At 36.0% G+C, this 19,498-nt stretch overlaps 1 protein-coding gene across 4 annotated transcripts in view; it reads left to right on the plus strand.

The window, feature by feature from the left end:
* Positions 1-19,498, plus strand: part of FILIP1 (filamin A interacting protein 1) — a 206,588-nt gene that overhangs the window by 15,036 nt on the left and 172,054 nt on the right. Inside the window, exon 1 of one of the 4 annotated variants that reach the window (XM_077903339.1) lies at positions 12,710-13,183. The exons of 2 other annotated variants lie outside the window; for them this stretch is intronic. The gene's annotated coding sequence lies outside the window, so the exon portion shown is untranslated. Of the gene's footprint in view, positions 1-12,709; positions 13,184-18,074; positions 18,305-19,498 lie in introns of those variants that run through there. One more of the 4 variants, XM_077903340.1, reaches the window with a different exon arrangement.

Raw genomic sequence — 19,498 nt, forward strand, 5'->3', positions numbered from 1 at the left:
TGCCAAGCAGCAACCAGATGCTGGACATCAGGCCCAAGACTAGGGAACTTCAGTGGTTCCCAGTACACACGTCTCAACACCATCTTGGGTAGCAGAGGTGTGTACGTATGTGCATATATGCTGATACACATGGACGTGGCGGAAGGTTGAGAAATCTGCATTTCTTTTCTAGATGGGTCAAAACATTGCCTCAAGAGACTGTTTTAAAGACTGAATGGAGCTAAGTTTTAAAGTCTTGAGGAAAGTTTAATTCCCTCTCTTTAACCATCTCAAAGAGGCTTGTGAGAAAGCTCAGGGCAGTTTCAGACATTACTCTTTGCACAACTAAGTTGTAGTATACAGATAACTTTGTGGCCTCATGAAAGGTATGTGAAAGCAGTCTAGGGTTCTCATTAAACAAATGGCCAGTGGAGTCAGTCAACTTGGCCTCTAATGTCAGTTCTGCCAATTACAAACTGTATGATCTTATACTAGTTACCTAACTTCCCTGAGTTTTTATTTTTCCATGAAAAAATGGGGGTGACAATAATGCTTAACTCCAGGTGCTATTAAATGGGATGCATGTACTGGGTATATAATATGCCCTCAATAAATGTTACCTATTATTATTATTACTCTAATAGTTGCAGCTATCTAATAAATTGTGTAACTTATAAGTGTATTTTTTTGCATCAATCCTACCTCTACTGATGGAATTCAAGCTCCTAAAAGGCATTAGAGTTCCTTTCATTTGTGCCCCTCACAGCACAAATTCTCCATGCACTAAGGGTTGTCAATAAATATCCCTTTAGCAGCTGACCATAGAAGGCACAAACTCTTCATAATATAATACAAGTCATTTTGATTCTCTCTCACCTTCAGTATCTAATCTATGAGCAAACATTGGGTTTTCTGATTTTAAGCACACTTTAAATCCATTTGCTTCTCTTTATTTCCATTGCTAGCACTCTATTTCAAGCCACTGTGATCTTTCACCCAGTTTCCTGCAGTAGTTTCCTCATTTGTATTCTCTTTTTCATTCTTGGTTCTCTCCAATCTTTTTTTTTTTTACATTGAATGGAGTATATATAAATCAGATCATATCATTCCCTTGTTTAAAATACTTAAAGTCTTAGAATAAAAATCCAACTTAAAAAAAACCCATAACCTATGAAGTCCCAAATTAGGAGCTATAATTCATACTCCCATAGATGCCAAATCAGCAACATAAATGAATAAAAAAGTGTGGGTGAGGGCAGTGGTAAATATGAGGTCATAGGCCTTGTGTGAGGGGGGTAGATCTAGCTGAGGTTGCCGTATAAGAATGCAAGCCACTGCTGACAGATCTTTTGAAGTTTTTGAAAATCCAGAAATTACTATGTGTGATATCTCTTTATTTTAAACTTTTGGGAAATAACTTAAGAAACTACACATTGCTGCACATGACTGGGCTCCTTTGCAGCATTCTAAACTTCTCCAAGCCATTACCTTCTTTGTTTCTTGAAGGTTCTATGCTCTGTTCACATGAGAGCCTTTGGATATGCTATTCCCTCTACTGGATTATTCTTCCCCTCTATAGTTTGTATAGGCTTCTTATCCTTCATGTCTCAGTTTAGAATGGCAGGTCCTCAAATAGGCCTTCTCTTATAAGAGTCTCTAACTTAGCTCTGGTAACCTAGAAGGCAGAACCTGTACTAAGCTTTATTTGCTAGGTATAATCCTAGGGCCTTAATGAAGAGAAACAGCTGGTCACAAGGGATGGACTTTGTGGATAAACTGCTAGGTATTCTGTGGAGATTACCGATCTGGGTCTTCATTTATTTATTTATTTATTTATTTATTTATTTATTTATTTATTTATTTATTTATTATAGTCAGAGAGAGAGAGAGAGAGAGGCAGAGACACAGGCAGAGGGAGAAGCAGGCTCCATGCACCGGGAGCCCGACGTGGGATTCGATCCTGAGTCTCCAGGATCGCGCCCTGGGCGGAAGGCAGACGCTAAACCGCTGCGCCACCCAGGGATCCCCGATCTGGGTCTTCTTATATTAACATCCTGGATTGAGGATTTCAGACAGCATGAGTAATGTACATTTGCTCATCAAGTCTACTAAAATCTGGTTTGTGGTAATGAATTCTTAGCATAGGCTGTTTTTTCCCTTATCTAGAACCAGGCCAATATGGATAAGTTTCCTATGCCTGTAATTTTTTTAAGTCCAAGGGTCCTAGCTTTCTTCAGGGGTCTCAGTTCCAGATCCTAATCTTTGGGACCTGAGGCTTCATGTCCTATTTCTACCTCATGACTAAAATCTAGGGGTTATAGTGAGAGACTAATTGCCCCTCTGCTCCCCAGACCCAGTGACCTCACTTTAAGTTTATACTCACTGTTCTGGTTTTCAGTTTCCTTTTAGAGGTTTTCCTTAGCTTCTATTATGCTCAGCTGGATTTCAAAAAGCATGGTTGTGATATTTTAGTGAGAATTTCTAGATGTTTTCTAGTGGGGAGGTTTTTAGGATTTTTGAACTATGTAGTCCAGTATTTTTTTTTAAGGAGTTTATTTGAGAGAAACAAGAGAGAGAGAATGAGGAAGGTGGGGGGCCCAATGCAGGGCTTGATCTCAGGACCCTAGGATCATGTCCTGAGCTGAAGGCAGCTGTTTAACCAACTGAACCACCTAGGTGCCCCTGTCCAGTATTTTTGAAAACAGAAGTCACACACTAAAATCATGTATATGTGGGTTTGATTTTTTTTTTCCATTGGTTTGATTTTTTTTCCTCCCCCAAATGACAGTTCTACAAGGGCAGAAATCTTGCCTGTTTGTGCCACACAGTGTTTGGTACATAATTGTTATTCATGACACATTTGAAGGAATGGATCTTGATAATGTTTATGTGGAATTGGAGATGTAACTCCACTCTAAGTTGTAGAGAATAGTGGCTCTTTTACTCAGCTTTATCTTCCCAGGGAACTTAGTCCAATTTCAAGAACAGAGAGGATGTTTTCTATAAGTATTTGGTGGTGGTTAACTTATCTTTATTGATGTCAAGAAATTACAAAAATAAATAGCACCTTTAAATTATTTTTAGGAATGTTAAGATAGATATTTACAATATTATTTTTCCAAGTTTTTCCTGATCCTGGAAGCTACAAGTAATTTTTTCTCTGTATATTTCTTCTAGCTCTTCCTGCTTTGTCCATTTTGCTATGTATCTGCCTTCTCTTCATTGTCAGACTCTAAGCTCTTGAGGGTGGTTCTTGTCTGTATTTGTTTTTTAATCCTCTAGTTAATGCAGGGTTTTCAATCCTGGCACTATTGACACTATGGCCAGATAATTCTTTGTTTGGGGCAGCTGTCCTGTGCCTTGTAGGATATTTAGGAGCATCCCTGGCCTCTCCCCACTGGATGCCAGTAGAATCCTCAGTTGCAATAACTAAAGTGTCTCCAGACATTCATTGCCCAATGTCTTCTGGGAGACAAAAGTGGTCTCATTTGAGAACCATTGCTTCAGAGTGCCTTACACAGAGGAAGTGCTTCCTATTTGTTTATTATACAAATCCTATAGCAAATTTCGATTGAATCTCACAAAGGTAAGCACAGGATTTATGTCTTCTTGAAGAAATGGGTCTAGTGTGGGATTAGCCCTCTTGTTTGCAGGTCTGACCCAGTAGTAGGATGAGTTATACTCCTATCACCACTCACTGTCCACTCCTTCCTCAAAGTTCGTCCTCTCATTCTCATCTATTTATTTACAATATGAAAACATTTGGAAGTTTATAATTTTGGTGTGTAGCTTAAGTCCATTCCTTCTATAATGCGTGTATCCATTTTCTGATAAATGCTGTTGCTCAAATGTACGTTCAAATGCACCTGCTTTACAGATGGTAGACTTTCTAAGAGCCCACAGACCCAGAAGATTAGAATACTCTTTGTTGGCATAAATGAGCAAAAATTGGAACTGTAACTTTTTTCCCCTTTAGTAAAGCTACAACTAATTTAATTAGCATTTTTGAAAATAAACACTCCTGCCTTCCTATTTGTGCATGTTTTACAGTGTTTTCAACAGTTTAGAATTAGGTATAAAAATCTAAGTGATAAGTTATGTTTTGTAAAAGTGATGTATATATTAGAAACAAAGCTTATAACAAGTAACACATTTTAGGTAATAAAAATAATTTTAGATAATGAAAGTTGATGGTGGTGGACCCCAAGAACTCTATTGCTTTCTCTTTTCTCTCACACTCCATCCCCACTCTTGCAGCAATGCCTCCCCATCATTTATATACTGTGACTGGCAGCTGCAGTAGTGGTGGTGGTGGTGGTAGAGGGTCCAGAGTGGTGGGGGGTGTGTAATTAAATTCTATTATTTCTACTTGACAATTGAAGAAATAGTCTCAGAGAGATGAAGTCATTTTTAAAATTGGTCTTGCTAATTGAGGCCAGAGCAAAGTTTCCTTTTCCCAGAGCTCTTTCTACTATAAGACATATTCAGTTAGTGATGTCATATTCCAGATATTGCTGGGGAAGTGCAAAAAGTATTTCCCTGTCCCCTATCACTTGAAGTCAACAGCAACACAATGACTGGAAATTTTCATCAGGTAAGCCCTAAAGGTGAAAATATTTCCTCCTGGCACCATGCAGATTTTCCAGGCAGAACACAAACAAAATCTATACTTCAGAGGGAAAATGTCACAGGAGAAAGTTACAGAAGCAAATGCGATGATGTAATGTTATGAAGAATTAAGGCATTTGTAAAGATGAAAGGGTAGAAAAAGCATGAAAAGCAAAGCAAGCCTAGTTCATTTTGAAGAATCATGAAAAGATGACCTTTTTCTTTTTCCTGTAAGCAAATATTAAGAGGAATTCAATAAATGAAACTGAATGCCAGACTCACGCCAGACAAAATTCAGCTGTGTTCATTTGTTTAATTATTATATTATTTGAGACAAATCCACTGAAACCCTGAACAATAATAAGAAAGGGAAGTCATGCGAAAAACAGGTCTTTATGTTTCTACCTCAGCAAAATATTGGAAAGCTGTTGCAGTGAAAAATAATTTTAAATAATCTTATCTTCCCACTATAAAAACAAAATGTCAATTTAAAAAATTTAGAAAACATTTGGAAGGTAACCATTGTAAGTATTATGGTTTATGTATTTCAGATATAAATATACATTTTATGTATATACATATATGTATATATTTATGTATTTCAATGGTAATATATAGATATGTTCTCACATGCTATGCATATGTCTATATCATATCTATATATCTATATCACCCAGTGAAATACCAATTCATTAATGCTATTTTAGTACTGCTGTTTTCACTTAGCTTTCAGTGAATTTCTTTCCAATTCATTAAATATTCTTCTGTAAGGTTATTTTTAATGACTAAAGAGTCAACAAGGAAATTATCTTAAAGAGGTCGATTTGTTGTTTTTTTTTTTTTTAAAGAAAGTAGTCTTTTTTAAAAGATTTTATATATTTATTCATGACACACACACACACACATATACACACACACACACAGAGAGAGAGAAAGAGAGAGGCAGAGACACAGGCAGAGGGAGAAGCAGGCTCCATGCAGGAAGCCTGATGTGGGATTTGATCCCAGGTCTCCAGGATCAGGCCCTGGGCTGAAGGCAGCGCTAAATCTCTGAGCCACCCAGGCTGCCCCCAATTTGTTTTTTAAAAAATTACTGCTTTGTCATTTCATTCACTTTTTTATTATCTTCCTCTTCCTAATGATGCCAATTTCTACATTCATTTTTATACTTACTTAACACTAGGCTTTTTAAAGAACCTTTTTCATCATTTCATCATATGATTAACTTACCTCAGAGTTCTGAAGGCAGGTGACCAAAAGGAAAACGTCGATGCACAAAATTTTTAGGTATTTCATCATTTCAAAACACTTTCCTGTCCCTGATTATAATGTTGCACCTCTCCCAGGAGATGGTTGATTACCCGTTCTCAGATGAAAGCAGTAAAGAATACAAATATTAAGCACACAAGCCGTGCCCAGCTGTAAAATGGATCCCAAATTCAAGTATTTCTGAGCATTTCTCCCCCTGAACTTTTCACCCTGAGTGTTGAACTCTTGTGATGACATTTCCTGTTACTAAACACTTGTTAATTTTTGGCCTACAGCTTTTGCTGCTGAGACATCTTCGTTTCTTGATATTTTTCCCTCTCATTATCAGATAGGGAGAACAGTATGTTAATGAGTTTTGTTGATAAAAGCAAGAATGAAGCCTGTTCCCCCAGTGGTTTTAGGACTGATTTGCTTCAGGCAGTCCTTTCTAGTTTCCTTACTTTTCTTTTTTTTTCCAGTTTTCATCTCAGTTGCAAATACTATATTTTAATATTATAAAGTCAATTGTCTTCTTAATTATCACATGACATCAATGGAATTCCATGTGATTTTCCATGTTAAGACTTGATTGGATTCAAAGAGTTCAATTTGTACAGATACTTTAAGGTGACAGTTATATTAATATTCATAATTAAGATAGTAACTAACGTTTATAATAAGCACTATTTTGAAGAAATTGTATGGAAGTAATTTGTATGAAAGTCAGGAGAGTAATGTAATGATTCACCCATTACCCAGCTTCAACAGCTGTCAACTTATGGCCAATCTTGTTTCATTATTCTCTTGTCCACTTTTCTTCCTGTCCTGACAGAGGGTTGTTTTCAAGTAAATCCAAGACACTATATTATTTCATCTGTAAATATTTCAGAAGGCAAGGACACTTAGATATCATATATTTTAAATTATTTTTAATTTTAAATTATATTATAACAGACAAAAAACACCTTGGTAAATGTAAAAAATCATGAATTACACAACCTGATTAGTTTTTGCAAATTGAATACATTGGTATAACCAGGAAGAAATAGAATATTACCAATGCCACAGAAGAAGCCTTTCTTGTGCCCATTTCCAGTTGTGTCCCCACCTCCCAAGGGTTACTGCTATTCTGACTTCTAACACCAAAATTTTATTTTGCTTGTTTTTGAACTTGGTGTGTATGGAATCATAACGGTGTTTTGTTTGGGTCTGGCTTCTTTCACTTAACATTTTGTTTGAGATTTATCTGTATTGTTATATACAGTTCTGGATTGTTCATTCTTATTGCTGTAGATAGCATGCCATTGTCTGACTACATTACAATATACCTATTCAATTATAAAAAGCACTAGGCTAGAACTTCTAGTGTTTGGCCATAATAAATAGTCTTAAATTCTTTTATTAACCTTACAGAAGAGGTAAAGTAGTCTTAGGTAAAATAAAGTAATTTGCTAAGTTCACACAGGTAATAAGTAATGGAGTCTGAATTCAAACTAGCTTTGCTTGACTTCAGAATCCGAGGTCTTAACCAGTGTGCTTCTAAGGCAGCCTGTTTTTCAGAGTTATCTATCTAGTGTATATATGCAAACTCATAAGCTCTATGGAGAAAAGTGCATTATTCTCTATGGTTCTGTACCCAATCACTGGTTTCCCGACTCCGTGTCTATTTCTTGGAGAGTAAATGTCCCATCCCCTTGTAGAAAATTATTGAGTCATCCATTACAACTAAGAATTAGAGCATTGAACAAGAGTGGGGGATGACTCTGGAATAGGAAAAGAAGAAGGAAATATACTCAGGAGAATGTCAGTTGACTCTATTGCAAAGTAGGATGCTTATGATCTTGATAGAATATGATCCTATAATAACTTTCAGAGTTAGGTTCTAGTCACCCAATTTCAACCGCATAAACAGGGAAGTGGGGATTTTAATGTCTAATACAAGCATGTAAATGCTTACTTTGCTCAAGTAAATACAGAAATATTATTATCCTATAACTTTCTAAAAACTTAGTCTTGACTCTCTTTTCTCTGAAGCTGTTGGGAAAATAAATGATTTAATTGAATATTCTACGAATAAATGTATGTGTGACATAATATGTGTTTTGTTAGTGAACAAGAGGACAAAATACTTATTTTATTATGAATATATATAGATAGTACAAAGTATTAGCACTTTTTCATTTATAGTTTTGTAAGATCTAAATATAAGTATATCTAGATTAATGGAAAATGCAAGTATTTTCAAATTGTAAAACCTGACTATAGCAAGTGTAACACAATATTATTCTGATATCAAAGAACTAGTTAATGTATAGTGATTCCTCCTGCACCCCCCTGCATATTGTCTTATGTTTTTTCTTGTTGGTTATATCTTTGAGAAGTTTTGGTTGTGAATGCTCGTAAACATTTAAAAATTACTTATCAAATCATAGACCAAAATTACATTTTTAGAATGTAATTTTAGAATTTCATTAGGCACTGAACTGATTCATCATAGAACATCATGCATTGTTTGTTTTAGAGAGAATACTGAACAGCTCATATCCTTTGCTTAAAAATAGACACTTTTTTTTCTCAAAGCAATTATCTTCTTTCCAGTCCAATTTTCTCTTCTCTGGTATTCAACAGGACTTCAATTCCAATGAGCTTTTATTTTACTATGCTGATCATGTAGTTATGCCATTTTTTTTTCTATCTGCCTCAGAGCTGTAGAATTTTAAATGTATTTTTTGATCAAAGCATATTTATTAAGGTATAGCAAAGCCTATATCTTTTGACCTTCAGTGACTGCCAAGAACAGGGTACTGTGACTATTAAGTGTAAGGAGGCAGTTATGTTGTTAGGAACCAGACTCTAGTTCAAATTCTGATTTGCTACTTATTAGTATGTAACTTTGATCAAATTACTTAATATCTCCATGCCTTAGTTTTCTTGCCTATAAAATGGGGGATAGCCTGTCTCATTGGGTTATTGTGAGAATTAAGTATGTAATTATATGGTAAGCCCTTAGAACTGTGGTTGGCACATAGCATTACATAAGTATTTTTACTATCATCCTAAAATCTATTAACTTTCCTTTGAAATTTTAACAAAATTCAAAATAACTAATTCGCAATCTATGAATTTCTTTCTACAACTTTTAATATGCAAATAATAATGACCCAACTCTGTCCAGAGAGCTGAGAAGCATTTCCCATAAGGTTTGGCTAAAATGCTTTAACATTTTTTCATCTTTATATTGTTCATTTGCCCGCTCAATCATTCCTATTTATTGAACACTTATTATGGTGCTTGATTACTCAGTAAGGAATAAACAGGAAATATTCTCTACTACCTGGAAGTTTATATTCAAGTCTCAGATCCAGGCAATAAACAATAAAAGAGATATTTGTTTGGAAACTCTTTTTATGACCCTCTACTTCTAACTTCACTTTGAAGCAAATGCCAAATTGATTAATTTTTAACTTAAAAAAAAATCCCTATGCCTCATTAAATGAACAATGTAGTAAAAGTTGGTTTTAGAAATGGATGTAGAAATAGTGTCCCAACTCTCATACTTAATTTATTTGCTCCTTTTCTCATTGATATTATTAACCCATCTTCTTATTAAAAAGTTTCATCATGACTCATTCTTGAAATTGGGAAATTCAGCTTTAGTTTTAAGTTTATCAGATGTTCTCAGAATGCTCACACTTCAGACTGTGGGAAAAGGATGCAGCTGAACAGTAATATATTAACAATATGTGTTGAAAAATCAGTTCCTTGTTGACTGTGTACAAAACACAAATTTCTAATAGCTCTTAATGGCAGTACTTCCTCTGTGGATTATGTAGGAAATTCTTTTGTCTGAATAATCATTCCCAGGGGGGAAAGCTTTCAAAATAAATTCACTTTATACAGAGGGATAGAGAATGCATGTATATGTATGTGTGTGTGTGTGTGTGTGTGAGAGAGAGAGAGAGAGAGAGAGACTGATTATTGTGGAATACTGAATTAGACAGCACATATGCCTTGTATAATTAAAGAACATAATTTGAAGGTAGCAACAGTATCTAATTATATAAAATACTCTGTGTGCTGTTGCTTGTCATCACATTGTTTAAAATAAATTAATAGCAACAATGGACCGCTGATCCAAGTGTTATAGAAAACAATGTTGGGAAGACTAGGTTTTCATTAAGAAAAAAAACAAAAACTGAAAACTCTAATTGTATAGTTAGAGAAGAAATAACTATCATGCTCCTTTTGGAATTACCTAGGCCCATAAAGACAAAGTGGATTATTTCCCCTTAGTTATCTTGACTTGGGTTACAAGCTTCTCTGCTTCATTTTGGATTGGAGACATCTAGAAAGTGAACTTTTAATAGGAGTGAAATGCTACATTCCTGGAGTCCTCTTTAGTGAAATAGTTCTCAACTTGGTGCTATTACATGTGGGGTATGTTGTATTGGGTGTGTGCCTTTTCCAAACAATAATTTCTCCACACCCCATCCCTTTGTAATTTTTAAAAAGTTCTCCTGGTGATTCTATACTATGGCCTAGTCCAGTCACACACTTACATCTCTTATCAGAACCCACTTTTTAGGGACTGTGAATAGACTGTTTCTAAAAGATCCATTAGTGTTCTAGATGAGTCAGTTAATTTCACAGAAGAACACTTTCATCTTAATAGAAGTCTTTTTTAAAATCGAGTTTGGCCCAGACCCAGAAAGACTAAGAATGTGAACAAATGCAATTTTATATATGAATAGTAGTAAATAAAAGGGAAGATATGCATGCTGTTAGTGTGGTGACTGGAATGGGGGGAACAGAGATGTTTTCTAATGGGTTGAGGTGTGAGGGGTCAGCTAATCTTGGAAGTGAGGGTCATTTTTTTAAAAAGAAGGACACACACACGCACACACACACACATGCATGTACAAGTGCACCTACGTCTTGTGAAAAGTGGTAGCCTTTCCCAGAGAGACATTAGGGTTATCTAGTACATAAGCCACTTCTCATAGATATGCAATGCTTAAAATACTAAATCCATGCCTTTATAAGTCTGCTTGGCCTAACTTTAGTTTACATGTCAAAAAAAAAAAAAAAGAGTACCCTTAGACTGATAAATTGATCTTGGGAAGGGGGTCAACCTTTATAATGGTGTTGGTGAGGTTTTGTCAGGGCAATATTCTAGTGTGTTAACTAATAATGGGGTGTTTGTGTCCCTTCCTATTACCTGTGGCTAAAGGGATCTCTCTCAGTTCCTCTTACTGTTAATTTCACATATGCAATAAGATAGTCCCCAAAACTAGTTAAACACACTTTTCCCCCCATAAGTCTTACTCTTGGCAGATTCATACTATTTGATGATATAAAATAAAGCAAATAAAATATCTTGACGCAGCCTTCATGTGAGAGTTCAGGATAGGAGTGACCCTTCTCTGGTTTTGGAGCCTGGAGGGTTAATGATGAAGTGAGGCTGTCAACAATCAGAGGTGTTTCAAGTCCTGGTTTTTCTGAGTGTTCTCCACTTCTTACTTTGAATGAATGACCTGAATGAGAATGCTAATATTTTCCTTTTTAACCTTATTCCTTTAAAAAAGGGGAACCTTCAAAAAAAGGGGGAGCCCTCTTGCACTGTTGGTGGAAATGCAAGCTGGTGCAGCCACTCTAGAAAACAGTATGGAGGTCCCTCAAAAAGTTGAAAATAGAGCTATGACACAGCAACTGCACTACTGAGTATTTACCTCAAAGATACAAATATAGTGATCCAAAGGGGCACCTACACCCCAATGTTCATAGCAACGATGCCCACAATAGCCAAACTATGGAAAGAGCTCTGATGTCCATTGACAGATGAATGGATAAAGAAGATGTGGTATATATGTAAAATGGAATAATACTCAGCCATCAAAAAATGAAATCTTGCCATTTGCAATGATGTGGATGGACCAGAGGATATTATGCTAAATGAAATAATCAGAGAAAGACAATTATCATATGATTTCACCTATATGTGGAATTTAAGAAAAAAGACAGAGGATCATATGGGTAGGGAAGGAAAAATAGAATAAGATGAAATTGGAGAGGAAGACAAACCATAAGAGACTCTTAGTCATAGGAAACAAACTGAGGGTTGCTGGAGGAGGTGTGGTGGGGGATGAGGTAACTGGGTGATGGACACTAAGGAGGGCATGTGATGTAATAAGCACCGGGTATAAGACTGATGAATCACTGGCCTCTACCTCCGAGACCACTAATACATTACATGTTAATTAATTGCATTGAATTAATTAATTAATTGAATTTTTAAATAAAAAATTGTTTAATTGCTATATTGTATACCCAAAACTAACACTGTTAATAATATGGAAGTTAAAATTAAAAATTTAGGGGCACCTGGGTGGCTCAAAAAACCCCACCCTAATTCCATTAAAAAACGTGATATTACAGGTATTCATTTATGTTAACCTGATTTTAGTAACATTCAGATATACAAGCTGGTCAAGTCTGATATGACAGGGTAAGTCATCTAGCTATGAAAGTAACACACCAATGTAAAAAACTGTCCAGAATGACCTCTTTCTGTGAATTTTCCCAACAGTCATGGTACATTTTTAAAAGGCTTTTTTTTTTTTTTTTTTTTAAATTAAGGAACGTTTATCAGAGAATGCCTAATTGAGAAAAATATTGCATCGGTAAATTGCTCTGCTCTAGACAACTGCTGCTCTTTCTTCTTCAGATTTAAAGTCCCAAATCACAATCCGTTTTAAGAGCTTCAAGTAATAATTACCTCTGTGTCCTTCAAAGGGTCTGCCGGTTTCCCTACACTCTTTTACAGGGTGAGCAATGCTGTAGCCACTGATAACCCAGCTGCCGAGGAACTGAGTAAAGCCGGCTCCAAACTTCTCAGCTGTTGACAGGCTTGACTTGCTGAGAACACTGGTTAAATATAGCACGCGCGAGCTCAGCTCCTCAACAAAGTCATTGCTCCGACAGTGTTGTGAAGGGAGCAGAAGACGAGAAACCTAATCTCAGAACCCAACAACACCTAGCAACAGTTGAAAAAACTTTTAAACAAAAGTCTGGGTGGGAGATCTACAACAGCCTCCAATTTCTGCTGATCGGGATTTCAGGGAGAAGAAGCTGCTTTTCCCTTCCCTCTACTCAGTTTCCTGCATGACTTCAGCTGTTGGCTAGTCCTAGGAAAGAAAGTGGGAAAAGCTTTTTCCTCTGTATTCTTTTTGGGCTGGATAGTTTTCCAGGACTCCAGTCTCTCTGGGGTTGTGGGACAAGCCACTGGGTTCTTCAAAGGATAAACTACCTGCATAAAGGACATACCCTTGGTTAAACAAGCTGCCGTCAGGTAAGACCAAAATAAATAACTATTTACTCTCTTAAGAAATTTCTGCTTCCTTAAGATTCTGTGTTGTCAGTTTCCTTTGATTCTTACTGTTTCCACTATGTGATAACACATTTAAGGAATTATCATAATCATTGTGGATTATTTTTAAAGAATCAGTAACATCTCTCTCGGAATTATACCAGTTCCTTTTTAAACACAAAGCTTGTTACAATGTTTTAATAGCCATCAAAATATTTCTGCCAAGTTATCATTCTTGGGCAGGTAACAGAAATATGGCAAAGGACAACTTCATGGTTCCTTTCACAATTAAGATGGCTAAACAACGAAAGAGATTTTTTCCCTGGAAGCAAAGTAACGTTCATTTACTGAAAGTAGCTGAGCAGCTTGTGTGGTAAATGAGAGGAAAGTCCTGTATGGTATTTGTGTTGCTGTACTTAAGACTTGCTGCTATCTGCTTCTCCCTTTGCCTGATTCTCTGATTACACTGGTACACCTTGTGCTGGTTCTGACCTGGTTACATTAGAATCACCCCAAGTGCTTCTGACTAGGCACAAAATACAGCTGCTATTAAATCCCTACTTTCGCAGTTGTTGAATATAAACTATTTGGGAGAATGTCTTTTTGTGATTTAGAAAAAAATAAATGGAGTAATTGCTTGTGTATAGATAAAACAGATCCTGATTTTTAAAATTGAAACAGAATTTATTAGAAAAAAAACTTCGTATTAAAGTTGTATATATATGTATGTGAATATTATAGTGTGAAGGAAACCCTCCTTTATCTGTTGGTATATTGTCTCCCCCTTCCATGCGTTGCCATGCAATTTTATCAGAATCGCTTAGTGATTGATATCACATTGATTCTGACAAAAGTTCTGGCTGAATGTTAGGATATGGTTACTGATACCAGGTGTCTATAGTTGGGCTAGAGTTGCATAAGAAGCCTGTTCCTTTAGAAGAATATGACAATTTGAATGGATAATCTAAGGGTAATATATAAGAAGATACAGATGCACATTTTAAAAGGAGTTATTTGAGTCTGTTTTGTCAACTTAAAGAATTTACCTAAGACCAGTTTTGAACAGGTTGTTGTTGACAAATGAGAATGTGTCAGCCCCTTTCAGTAAATGTTCCTATTTTAAGAAAAAGCAATTAAAGCTAATATATCAAATGTGCAGGAAAATGAAATCGTATGTACATTTCAGTATGTACAGTGCTTCCTAGTTCTGACTGCATGATCAGTTTCTGAAGTAAATGAAACTAATCATATATAATGAATGTATACAAGGACAGTGCAAAATGCACTTTGGTAACCTTGGTATCAGGGAATGAAACTCCTGGTACTTTACTGGAGATGAAGTATCTTCATCTTGAAAAAGTTCTGAAAAGTCAGAACTACATGCTTTACATTTTTCTTGTTTTTATCTTAGGAATGGTCACATTGTTGGCTTACAAATGTATGTGTAAGGCCAAAGTATGCCATTAGTTCTAGGCATGTAATTTCTTTTGGAGTCAGTAGATCAGTGTTAAGTAACTGAATACAGCATTTGGCCCTGGGTGAAAGCCATGTTTTCTGATGAATCGATTTTTGATTATCATTGTCTCCATGGCTGTAAATTTACCTCCGAGAATCAAAACTAGCGCGGTTAGACCATATGCTTCCCTCCAGTATATGAACAATCAAACCCACCGTGAACCATATAGATTCTGTTCTCTTGTTCACTCAAATTCACGTCTGTGTTATTTGCAATCTACCCTTTCCCCTTCATCATAAAGGTTGTTAGATTCAATTGCTGTATCTATCCTACCACACTGAGGCCTCTTCCCTTCACTCTCAGTCCAGATTGTAACAGTGCTGCTCTCCGATGACCCCCTCATTGCCATCCAAACTATATTGCCAATGACCACAGGGTTAATTTTCCTAAAACATTGCTTTACTTGTGTCTCTACTCTTCAGTTATCTTCTGGGACTCCTGGTTGCTGCCAAACACCTAAGCTGGGTATTTTGAAAACCTTCCATCATCTGGCACATACTTAACTTTTCCAGTTTCAGCTCCCACTACTCAACAACAAGTGTCCTTCTGCTTCAGATATTTCAGATTTTGGGCCATTCTCCAAACACATGCACAGGGCACATTTCAAAGCTACACCTCGGCCTGTTTCATTCCCCCTGCCTGGAATACTTTTCCTCTCCTTCCCTGTGTAGAGACCTTATCTGCTCTTTAAAGCCCAATCAGTGCTTCTACTTTCACAATGATTCCCTGACCATACCTTTTTAGAAGCGATTCCTTTTTAGACAGTTTGGTGCTCTATTAGAATTGAGGTATTTGGGGACAGGGTTTACATCTTTAAATTCAGAACAATTTAATGAAGCAATTAGGTGCAAAGCATTGTCCTAAGCACCACTTGGTTTTAGGGCTTTTTATTGCCATGCACACGGTGGCTGTCCTACTAACATTTTTGGCTCTAGATTTTTGTTGATGAGTGCATGAGAAAAAGTGTAAGTAAGTATAAAATCAAGAAGAGCAACTGTTATGTGTGTAACTTTTTATCTCAAAAATTGCTCAAGGCACGTCTTCATAGTTCAATATGCACGGAAAAGTTACAAGTAATTCTAACTATGCTCAGGTACCTGATTGTGGAGATGATGTACCTCTTGAGAATGAACTAGAAAGAAGTATATATAAAGACTGTATATATACATGCTTGTCCTGTGTATGCATCTACCCACCTAAATGTTATAACTCATATAACTTTTATCATCTTTTGGTATCAGATTTAATTTGGTTCTGTTTATTTAAGTCATGGCTCCTTTTATTTGCGGGCCATCATGGATTACAATCTGGCCCAGAACATTAAAATATTTATATACCATATTATGATCCCTCTTTCTTTTTTCCCCTAGATATTTAAAAATAGAGACATTTCTCAGATTTATTTTTAACCACTTAGGAAACCTATAGCCTTACTGTGTGAAATAAAGCATGAATTATGATTTTGAAGCAATTTTTGTGTCCACCAAAAGAAAGGTATTCTTTTTATATTTTAAGATAGCCAAGGAGGTTACTTCTAAAAGTATTTAGTGAGAATCATAGGATTTTTCCCAATGAAATTTGTGAAATATTCAATATATTCACTTAGTGGTGGTTTTCCTATAGTTATATTTTTAATTCATTTGTTAGAAGTGAAAGTTGGGAAAATACACAGTCTAAACTCATGCGTTTTTCTTTTTTGGGAGATGAACATTTCTTCATATAAAACAGGTGCCCTAAGAAATAGGATTTTACAGAGCTTGTTTAGTTTTGTTTGTTTGTCTTATTTTATTTCTCTATACATGTGGGTTTTAGGAAAGTATCATTAGGAAGTGAGGGGGAAACCTTAGGTTGAGATCTATTTCAGCAGAGAGATTTAAGAGAGGATGTTGGTAACAGTTTGTTAGAAATATGACATCTGAAATACTGCAACATAGATTCGTTTATACATTAATTATTTTTAATATATATAGCAATAGAAAGATAAGCTAATGCAATATATTTTGTTTCCTTAAATCTGAGTTGAAAATACAACAAGGGTATTGGTATGAAGGAGGAGGCAAGGAAGGCTAGCAGCATAGGCAAGCCAGATGGCCTGGATTCAGATCTCCACTCACTGTGACCCTGGGCAAATTACTCTCTGTGCCTCCGTTTCCTCATCTGTAAAATGAGAATAATAATACTATCTTCCTCAAAGAGTGGTTTGGAAGATTAAATGAGTTAATAAAACTCAGTTGCCTGGTAGACTTTTCAATAAATTTAAGCTATTATTGCTTTATTATCACATCCTAAATGGAGTTTTCAGTTTATTTTAATCTTTCTTGCACGCAAAATTCTTAGATACAGATAGCCTGTGAACTCAAGTTCATAGATCATAGGAAAGGCAGAAGAATGTATTGTTTAAATTTGGAATCCTGTTTGGGACATACTTTGCTGCTGGGTACTCTAAGCACACATAGTTTGAACGCCAGCCAATAATTTAGTATGGAATTTATGTTTCAAACCCTCTCTTATCACTCAGCAGTCTGCTGTCTTATAGAATCATTACTAAAAAGGCTAAAAAATCACCCACAGCATAGACTGTTCTATGGTTTCTATATTTGCACTTGGAGATAAAGTGTGTTTATGTATTGTGCTTGGCTGTCTCTTTTATAGCCTACAACATTGGGTAATGTACGGCAGTGGAGATTTCCTCCTCTATAGAAAATATACTACTAATTTTATTACTCTCTATTTCTTCCTTTAGATGTTTTGTTTTGTTTTATTAACAGATAAAATGAAAAGACCAAAAAAGGTCATCTCATGCTGGCTTTAACCTTACCAAATAGAAATGAATTCTTGCTCATCATCCTTAGTCCTATTCATTCTTCTTAAACACGATAAGAAAGTATATTCCAAGGCAAACAAACAAACAAACAAACAAAAACGCTGTTATGTCACAAAGATGTATGTGTATTATAGGGCACTTACTACTATGCATTTAATTTAACAAAAATATTTCAAACACTCTTATAAACAGGGGAGTTTCTTAGTAGCTTTAGCGCTAACAAACCTTATGCCGGGTAGTTATGGCTTTGACCTGACCATTTGCTTTATTTTTCCCAATCAAAAGGATAAATTTTTAAAAGATAAGGCAAACTGAGGTTTAGAGTTGTCATTCTTTAATGAAAGCCTTGCTATGGAAAGAAAGAAGGAAGAAAAGAAAAAAATAAAAAAGAACTTTCCCTGGCTTTACAGAATACATTATCACGGCTTTAGGGTGAAAATATATTGGGTTCTCTTCTTCTTTTTCCTTAAATGGTCATTCCTACTCTTTGGCTAATCAGAGAAAGGAAGAGGCTACAGGCAGAGTTCTACTTTTCCTGTGGCAATAGCTGAGGCAGTTTGATTTCAAAGGCAAGGCAGGAGTTATGGAAGAACTTAGAATAAGAAAAGTCAAACATGAATTGAGCAGCTCTAGCTGGCTGCTAACCAGCTGATTGCAGAACATGAGAAACTCCCAGCAGAAATGAAGTAACAGGACGTTAACCAGCACCCCAGTCCCTGAGAGCTTTGCTTAAGCCACAGCAGCACTGAAAAGTCAAAAGAAGGTTGGTGTTGCTTTTCCTTTTTGGGAAATGGTGTCAATGTGCATAATATTGGGTGATTTATGTGTTTCGGAGGTTTGTGAAGGACAGACTAGAGCATTTTAAAGCAAATGCAGGATTTATCTCAAGTTATCTGATTTTAATTGAACTCTTAAGGTTCAGGGATTTTTCTCTTTTCTTGCTTAAATTCTGTCGCTTACCTCCTTTACCAAAACATAAATGAACATGATAATTGTTACTTCACTGGCCAAAGATCTTATATGTCTACCCTTGAATATAGTCTTTTTTTTTAAACTTTTGCAACAATTGTAACAGCAATCTTCCCAAGTTACTTTGAAGAAATGAATTATCTGCTGCTTATCTTTGTAAAGAAAAGGTGTAGGAAGTCCACGAAATGAACTCAGCAGAGTTGGCCAAATGCATTCTTTAAAAAATGATTTGCTGAAGATTTAAAGCCAAAAGACAATTTGATTAAAAACAGTAGACTGTTGACATCACCAAGACAATCAAATTACTGCCAACTTGCCTTGTTTATCTAAAAGATCTTTGTAAAAATAAGGTTTGTGTGCGTGTGCACACACACGAGTCATAGGTGATATGGTAATAGTGATAAAAGGATTTTTTTTATATCTCTTTAATATACTTATGTCTTAAGTAACTCATTTTAGGGCCTGCTTCTTTGAGGTACCACAACAAAACAGGAAAGGAAGAGGCATTGCTGAGTTCATAATGCTATTTCAGTGTGGTAGCCTAAGTCCATGAGGAAATGACGGCCTGGGCCTGTATTTGGAGCCTCACAGTTACTGTGACGACAACACACACTACTGGAAAACAAAGATGGTCTGCTTGCCAGGGTGAGCTGGGAAGAGTTTTGCCAGCTCAGATTTTTCCTAATTATTCTGTAAGTCTTGAAATGTGACACTGGAGATATTCAAGGCTCTTTGTGTTTCAATAACTGTTTAGTAAGTGATACATGCTTGGGCAGCCTGGTATTTGGATTAGGGAGGGGCCTTACACATAAGCTCAACTTTCACATGTTGTCTTGATAGATAGCATCTTCTGGTTTGGGCATCCCCAAACCAACTGCTTTGGTCACAACCTGTTATTTGTTCTGGTGCCTAAGGAAGCCAACTGCATTGGTAGAGTTCACTCCTCAGGGGCTTCTCAACTTTTGGTCATATATCCCTACCTTCTATA

The sequence above is a fragment of the Canis aureus genome, chromosome 7, assembly GCF_053574225.1.
Source record: "Canis aureus isolate CA01 chromosome 7, VMU_Caureus_v.1.0, whole genome shotgun sequence".
Taxonomy (NCBI): Eukaryota; Metazoa; Chordata; class Mammalia; order Carnivora; family Canidae; genus Canis; species Canis aureus.